General features: G+C 43.9%; 1 protein-coding gene across 1 annotated transcript in view; it reads left to right on the top strand.

The window, feature by feature from the left end:
• Rab7a (RAB7A, member RAS oncogene family) overlaps window positions 1-6,938 on the top strand; it is a 10,489-nt gene that overhangs the window by 2,178 nt on the left and 1,373 nt on the right. The gene's annotated exons all lie outside the window — the stretch shown is intronic.

The following is a 6,938-nucleotide window of genomic DNA, read 5'->3' as shown; positions in this document are numbered from 1 at the left end:
ACCATGTGGTTGCTGGGAATTGAACTCAGGACCTTCGGAAGAGCAGTCAGTGCTCTTCACTGCTGAGCCATCTCTCCAGTCCCTTCTTTTTCCTTTCTAAACTTAGCAACCTACCGGTTCCTTCTGTGTTCTAAAATGTCTTTATTTATCTTTCTTTCTTTTGGAGGCATTGGTGTCTGTGTATTCATGACTGACCTTGAACTCATAAAGTTGCACTGGGGTGCTGGGTTTAAAGTCGTGAGCCTTTCTGTAGCTTATCTAAGTGCCTTTGTCCAGTGCTTCAGCTCGGAAATCTTTCTGGGTTTTCCTAACTTCTGACAGCAGATATTAAGGTAGTAGTTAACTATTTAATTGTTGACTATCCTAAATTGATGACTCAGTGATTAAAAGTGATTTAAAGCACTAGCTGCTCTTTACAGAGGACCCAGCTTCAGTTCTCAGCACTGCTGTGTATAACTTCAGTTCTAAGGGACCTGATACCCTCTTCTGTTCTCTAGGCAATTTGGTACACAAGTGCAGGCAAACACATAAATAAAAACATTTTTATAAAGTTGAGCTCTGTAAGGCTGATTTAGTGTTTCCATATGTCTGCGCACCTCATGCCCCATGTGTATTAGTATACATGGTTGTTGAGGCATTTTATGTAGTGTGTACACAGGCTTGTGCACGAACGAACACCTCTTGAAAAAGAATCCCACTATTTTTGTCTTGCCTTCTGGTCCATGATCTCACTGAGGTAGTTGGTACAGTGACACCAAACTAAAGAAACAGAAGAATATCTTTTTTTTGTTGAGTTTAAAACATTAAAACTGAGGTCAGTCACCGTACATGTTTGTGTGGTGTGGTTGTGTGTGTACGTGTATAGGTACATGTGTACCAAGGAATGAGTGTGCCAGTTAGAAAACAACTTCAGGTGTTCATCCATCTATCCATCCATCTATCCATCCATCCGTTTTCTTAGGCAGGATCTCACTTTGTAGCCCTGGCTGTCATTGAACTCAGAAGAAATCAACTCCTAACTGCTAGGATTAAAGGTGTACACCATTTGAGACAGGGTCTTTGAAATTTATATTCTGGTTTTTCTACTACATACACAAAACATACACATAACTAAAGCAACAAAAACAAGTGGGGCTGGAAAGGTGGCTCCATGGAAGAAGAAAGCCCTTGCTTGCTNTGCAAAATGTGAGGATCCATGCTGAAATTCCCAGAGCACAGGTAAAACCAGATACACAAGGGACGCATCTATGTGTCGAGCACTATAACAGGGAGACAGGAGACAAACAGGCAAGCGCATTAAGGTAAGAACTCTGAATTGTCTCACAGTTTAGGATGGAGGTAATGTGAGTCGGCCTTGCCTAGCACATACATTGGAAGATACTCAAAATACCTGAGTGAAAGTTAAGAGACCAAATTTGGGGAAAGGACATTTCTGGAACAAAGAGGGAAGTGAAATTGTGATAGGCTCAGAGGGTTGGGCTGGGATGATTTTTAAGTTTTAACTTTGAAAGGACTAGAGATGTAAGCTTCTACTCACGCGTGGAGTCAGAACTGAGAAACACCCTGTACTCCCCACTCCATCCCCAGCAAACACACACTGTCCACCACATGTCCAGTCCCCACAAAGAATGTAAAAGCAGGACAGGGAGACAGGCCAAATATGTGGCAAGACTTCTGGGACTCAGAGGTTTGAGATTGCCTGCCCCACTGTCTCCCCGTCCACATGTGTGGTGGTTACTGTGCTGTGTTTAGGGAATGGAGAACTTGGAATTGAACCGAGAGTCTCTTAGGTGCTAGTAGACAAATGCTCTGCTGTTGGGCTTTGTCCCCAGACCTTTTCAAATGAGGGTCTTGAGACAAGGTGTCCTTTTGATTCCTAGGCCCTGACCTTGAACTTGCAAATCTCTTGTTTCAGCCTCCCCAGGAGCAAAAATTAAAGGTTTGTGCACCTAGATTCAACTTGATGTGTGTAGAATTTAAGTTTATACTCTTCAAAGAATAGGGACCTCTATCTTAAAGAATTTAACAGAAACACATGCCATTACTGACACAAGTAAGATTACTGCGTAGGACTCTTACAGTTGGAGTGAGAGGATATATGTTCCTGGCCATTTGAGGAAATCCTGTCCCAAGTTACCTTCATAATGACTACCGTTTCTTAAAACAGGAATAGAAACCAAAATGGACAAAGTGCTATAAGAAATGAGGATATGGAAAATTTAGAACTTAAAAAAACCGGGGAATGCAAAAACATCAAAATAAGTGAAAGACACCGTTAAACTCTAGAAGCATGGGCAAGCTTCGGGGGTTGCGCAGGGGTTCAGAAGGCCTGGCTAGGTGTAGTGGCGCATGCCAATAACCCCAGCATTTGGGAGGCAGAGGCAGGTAGACCTCTGTCAGTTCTGTGGACCTCTCTGAGGCCAGGCTGGTCTACACAGGAAAATATATTCAGAGCTACATAGTAAGATGGTGTTTTGGAAAAACAACAAAACAAATTAAACAAAAAGGAACTCAAGACTGCAGGAAGCCAAATGCTAGGCCCAAGAGCCCCCAGAAAGAACGCATGACTTGGGGGAAGGGCAGTGAGGCTGGTGTTCTTTCCAGCAGTAGGAAAACAGGAGCTGCACAGACCTGCACCATCTGCGCCCAGCCCAGGGTTGAGAGCCACACTCACTGCTGCAGTGTATTCCACAGATAGCGTCAAATGAGCCACACTGGAGACCCATAGCACAGAAGGGTCCAGGAGAGAGCAGGATGAGGTAGCCACTTCTGAATGATGGTGCAGAGTCTGGAGTGAGCCCCCCATATTTCTCTGGAGTTTTTGCAGGTTGTAGTAAAAGATAAGAAAAGGAATACATCACACAGAAGAACCCAGTGGTGATCTCCTTGGTTTTGAGAGTGCTTTTTGTACTTACAAAGGAGCCAGGTCACTTTCCCTGCTAGTTTAGGCTCATCTATGACAATTGATTTATTTTTACAGGTGAGGGTTCACTCTATATAGCCCAGGCTACTTACTCTCAAACTCTTGCAATTGTTTTACCTGTGTCTTCCCAAGTGCTAGGAATACCAGCAGGAATTGTCAGTTAACATATTAGAACTCCTCCCCTCTTTAGGGGATTGGCTGTATTAGGGCCTGAGCCTAGAGCCTCCTACAAGACTAGGTGCTCTACCACAGACCTCTGACTCCAGCTCTGTACATTGGTTTTAATTTAAAAGGAAGAAAACAAAACAAAACCTTACATCTGCAGAGAACAAATAGGCAATATAGATTTGGGGAGAAAAGAATTAAAAGTTTCTAGAACTTAGGAAATTTCACTTATCAGTAGATTGGACATAGCAGAGAGGATGTGCAAAAAGAAACAGAAAAGAAAGCTGGGTGAGGCCACACCCACNCGTTTTCCCCATGTCTTTACACATGCCCAGCAAGTGATTTCCATTGAGCTGTATATAAAAGAATATAAAGGAATAAAGAAAATAGATTAAAGATAAAATTTGACAAGAATTTCCTAGAACTGATATTACACCANTTCAGGGATCCCGAAATCTCAACTTCCAGGAGGAATAAATTAAAAATACACATGAATAACAGTGATACCCACCCTCACAAGACTGAAGAGGAGCCATGCCAGCATGGTCGTGGGAGCCAGGGGAGCAGCAAGCATGTGCTTGACAGCTCGATAGAGCAGAGCACTGGGGTGGTGGTGGGGGTGGGGGTCGAACACTGATAATAAAAAGCACAGGGTTTTTTCTCTTAGCCTCCACAAGCACCTTACCACAAAGACAAATATATAAGAATAAAGTAGACCTGAGTACAAAGGACTAGAGGAGTCACCAGAGATAGAATGCTTGCTATAATGTATGAGGCCCTGCAACTGGAGCAAAGAAAGCATGTGTGTTTGCCTTTGGCGTCTACTGAGGATTGGCCCAAGAAACTTCCTCACCACAATGCAGCCTTCAGGTTTGTAGTTTCGGTGGTCAAGCACTTACTTGCATAGTGTCCTGGATTCAGTCCCAAGCACAAGGTAAAACAGTGTGGTGGTGCATGTCTGTAATCACAGCAGTGTTTGGGAGCTACAGACAGAAGGATCAGAATTGTTTTAAGGCTACCTTCAGCTACAGAATGAGTTCAAGGTCAGTGTGGGCTACATTAGATCCCATCTTTAAAAGGGTAGATGTGCCGGGCGAGGTGGCACATGCCTTTAATCCCAGCACTCGGGAGGCAGAGGCAGGCGGATTTCTGAGTTCGAGGCCAGCCTGGTCTACAGAGTTCCAGGACACCCAGAGCTACACAGAGAAACCCTGTCTTGAAAAAACAAAAACAAAAAACAAAAAACAAAGGGTAGATGTAAAGGCTGGAGAGATGGCTCAGTTTAAGAGCACTGGCTACTCCCTTCCAGAGGACCTTGGTTTGAATTCCAGCATGCACAGTGGGACTTAGAACCATCTGTAACTACAGTCCCAGGGAATTGGACACCAGGCATGCAAGTGGTGCACAGACACACATGCAGGCAAAACACTGATAGAATAAAACAACAGTTAACACATTTTATAAATAAAATTGATTTGTCATGTCTATATAGAATGTAAGGACATCCCCCTGTACAACTTTAACTTTAAATGTAAGTATTTTGTAATTACTTACAATACCTAATCCCATGGGAGTATATTAGACTGTCTAGGCATAATGAAAGGACTAAAGTCAGGGCCTGCTGTTAAGTTGAGTGCTCAGGTGTGGCTCCTACATTGGCTCCTATGCTAAGGAGACCAGGATTGGCGTTGCACATTGTAAGGTCCGGTGGAGTAGTGATGGCTGTTCTGATACTGTTGAGGAAAGCTACAAGTCAGTGTGCAATGCTGGGCTCAGCTGGGTAGGTGTGCATGAACACTCGAGGCTTGGTAAGCTATGATAGTGAAGCAGTGGACACGGGTGACAGGGGCCTTGCTGGGAACTCTAAGGGACACGGGTTGTACTTGGCTGGACCAAGACCTTCAAGTGGAGCAGCCAGAAGCTTCAGGACCCGAGGTAAAAAATGCACAAAGTAAAAATGTGCACATGGGAAGCAGAGGATCGAGAACAAGTCATACAGGTGAAGCTCGTCTGAGTACTTAACCACCCCCGAATGGCATTACTCTCCATTCAGTAGTCCCTGAACAAGGGCGTGTGCCCACAGGAAGCTAGAGGTCACAGACAAACCTTAATAGCCAGAAGCCAGGGTTCAGGGAATTGGAGTCATGTGGAGGTGGAGGTAGGCAGGCAGGTCCTGTGCTCTCCTCCAATGTGGCCACATCTCCCAGCATAGCTTGTGTTTCCACTCCCCGATCCCACATCCATAACAACATGATCATGGCAGTCACAACCTGTGGCCTAAGAGAAATGGAGTCGGGAATGCCTGGAGGCTGATGGAGACCTCAGGAGATGAATGAGCATGGCNAGAGCAGACTCTAAGCAGGCAGGCTTCAGCAGGATAGCTCCTTTAACCGGGGGTAGGAAGCGGGGAATCCTATTCCTGCTGCCCATCTCAGGACGAGATTTCTGGGGTTGGACATGCCTTAACCCCACTCTTGCTCTGGACCAGCTCTTCCCAGTCCCACTGCTCCAGTCCCAGTTTCTGTTTCTAATCGTTTAAACCTCATCTTAACTTTTGGCATGAGGAGAGAAGCGTAATTATTGCAGTCCTGCATGTAGGATGAATGGCCAGGAAATAAAGTACAACATAAGGCAGTGAGATACTGCGAGTTTGGATGTGAACAAAGGTGAGTTGCAAGAGATTTACAGCAGAGCACTATTGGTGTAAGATGTTTTCTTCAGGCACCATTTACTTCTGGAGAGTTCAGAACACGTGTCACTGAGGTGGTGTTTCATGTGCTTATATGTATGTATATGTATCTCTCTGCACCACATTCCTGCCTGGGGTGCCCAGGGAGCAGAAGGCATCTGAGCTCCTGGAATTTGAGATTATGAGCTGCTATGTGGATGCTTTGAACCAAACCCACATACTTAGAAGAGCAGTGGTGGTTTTAATTGCTGAGCCATCTCTCTGGCTATAGGTTTACTCTTTAAAAAATAATGAAATAAGTACAGTGGCAATATTATAACTTATCAGCTTATCATGCATGTTAGGTCCATCTGTAGCATCTGCCCAAATTATCAGTAATGGATAGATAAATATATGAATATAGAATATATGAATATGCTGGAGAGATTGCTCAGCAGTTAAGAGCATTGACTGTTCTTTCAGAGGTCCTGAGTTTAATTCCCAGCAACCACATGGTGACTCACAACCATCTGTATTAGGGAGTGTCCTGTTATGATGTGTCTGAAGACAGCTACAGTGTACTCATATACATTAAATAAATAATTCTTTAAAAATATAGATGGATATAATTTTGGAAATAAAGAAGAAACTATTCTATTTCCTTTGGGGCTCTGTAGTTGAGCAGTAGAGCTTGCTCAGAGCTTACAGTGCCCTGGATTCCATTCCCACCACCAACTTCCAGAAAACTCTAGAAAGTTTAAAAGGACCATTAGACATAGGGCTGTATTTTTGTTCTTGTTAATTAACAAATATGAATTATACTTTTGTAAGTTTAAAGGGGAGGTAATTTTCAAAACTTGCTGGGATGACGACACAATTTTCCTTCATTTTTATATCTGTTCTATGTCTTTGGATTCCGTGTACCATCTGTTCAAGTTAAACATGGCGCTGTAGGACGGTGTCTGTGCTTAATCAGTGGGACTTACTGCTTGCTTCAACTCCAGATATTTTTATCAGGATTTTTGGTCAATTTTGGTTTTAAGTTATAAACAAGAACCACTTTTTGAGCCGGGCGTGGTGGCACACGCCTTTAATCCCAGCACTCAGGAGGCAGAGGCAGGCGGATTTCTGAGTTTGAGGCCAGCCTGGTCTACAAAGTGAGTTCCAGGATAGCCAGAGCTA

This window comes from Mus caroli, chromosome 6 (genome assembly GCF_900094665.2).
Source record: "Mus caroli chromosome 6, CAROLI_EIJ_v1.1, whole genome shotgun sequence".
NCBI classification, from domain to species: Eukaryota; Metazoa; Chordata; class Mammalia; order Rodentia; family Muridae; genus Mus; species Mus caroli.
Note: the sequence above shows the minus strand (reverse complement) of the source record. Positions and strands in the feature narration are given on the sequence as shown.